We start from the raw sequence: 1,713 nt of genomic DNA on the forward strand, positions 1-1,713 counted from the left end.
GAAGGAGTAGAATGTAGTAAGAGTTCGGACTGCTTGGGTCTGAACCCAGGCTCTACCCCTTCCTAGCTGTGTGATGTTGGGTGAGTTATTTAACCTCTCTGTACCTCTGGCCCATCATCCATAAAATGAGGGTTATAATAGGATACGCTTCATGAGATTGCAGTGAAGTTAAATGAGCTAATATATATAAAGCACTTAGGGCAGTTCTATGCAAATGTAGGTTATTATTTTCATTGTATTCATTAGTAATACCTGCAAAACACTTAACATAGAACCAGGCACAGAGCAAGTGCTCAATAAACACTACCAATTGTTAGCGTTATTAGGAAAATGATTCATAAAGTGCTTAGCCTAGAGCCTGACACACTTAACATTCAATAAATGGTGTCTGGCCCACTATTACTGTTACTTATTGTTATCAGATCAGGATGTTGCTGTGCCCTGGAGAGTTTTAGGCTGTTGTTTCAGTCCTGTAGGAGGAATCACGGTAGGAACTATCTCACGGCCAACTACATCTCATAAGACAATATTTAGAGGGATTAAGCTATCCTTCCTGTTTTATTTGCCCCCTTCTTGGTAAATGCTAACTGCCTCACATCACCCCACTTTCCTTGCTGGGGTGCTACCATGGAAGCCCCTCCTTTTCTAGTGCTAGAAACGGAAGCCGGTGTGTTCCCCCTTACCCTGAATTCCAGCAAACTCTCAATTTAAATTTTATTCTTGAGGATGGTCATTTTCTTTTTCAGTTGGTAGGTTTATTTGTTTTTTGTTTCTTGTTTTGGTCTGTTTTTGTTTTTGTTTTTGTTTTTTTAATCGAGGAGGACAATAGAAGAAAGGCTTGTGGGGTTACTAGTTTTTATCTTACGTATTTTCACTGAAGAAATACATCTTTGACAAAGTAGATCTGGCAAAATACCTGGAGTACACATGCTATTAAAAAGTTGAAAGTGAGCTCCAAGCATGAGGGTCTGTGAACATCATGTGAAAGCAGAATCCTGTAAGGAAAAGTAGGGTTTGAAAATCCCCATTCAGGGAGAATTCCAAGATTGTAGCTTGGCAAATAGTGGCAATTGCATGAATTGCAGAATAAAGTTCAGTTCTGTTCCCCCTTCTTCCAGGGTCATGTTTTCCTGTCAGTAGGAATTTTTCCCCCCTCTTTAAATTTTCTTTATGGTGTTATGATCTTTTTCTGTGTATGCTTTTATCACAAATAACACTTCAGATCCATTTTGAAAGTAGAAATAATAGGTACCATTTACTAACTGCTAGAGATTGTGCTCTATAAGCAATATCCTTCCATGAGATAAGTACTGTTAGTACCCTGTCCGTTTTATAGATGAGGAAACAGGGCCTCAGAGAGGTGCAGTGCCTAGCCTAAGCTCATACGGAGAAGAGGCGGCAGAGTCGAGATTTGAACCCAGGTCTTACCAGACTGCACAGCCTGTGCCTTTCACTGGTTCTATAAAATACCCCACAGTGGCCTTGGTTCCATCCGTAAGTCAGAGGCCTATATTCAGAGTAGTTCATGGGTCTTAGTGATTTACATGGCATCCCAAATCCCCCAGAAATGAGATTGCCTCTCTCCTCTGTGGTTAGACTCCAAGGGGACCAGGGATGTGTCTTTTTAACATTGCTCACAGTCTCAAGTAAGCCAGGGCCAGACCTGATGAGTCTAAGTGGGGGTGTTGGGCCTTCCTCTATCCCACAGGCATT

The sequence above is a fragment of the Pteropus vampyrus genome, unplaced genomic scaffold, assembly GCF_000151845.1.
Source record: "Pteropus vampyrus isolate Shadow unplaced genomic scaffold, Pvam_2.0 Scaffold23, whole genome shotgun sequence".
Lineage (NCBI taxonomy): Eukaryota > Metazoa > Chordata > Mammalia > Chiroptera > Pteropodidae > Pteropus > Pteropus vampyrus.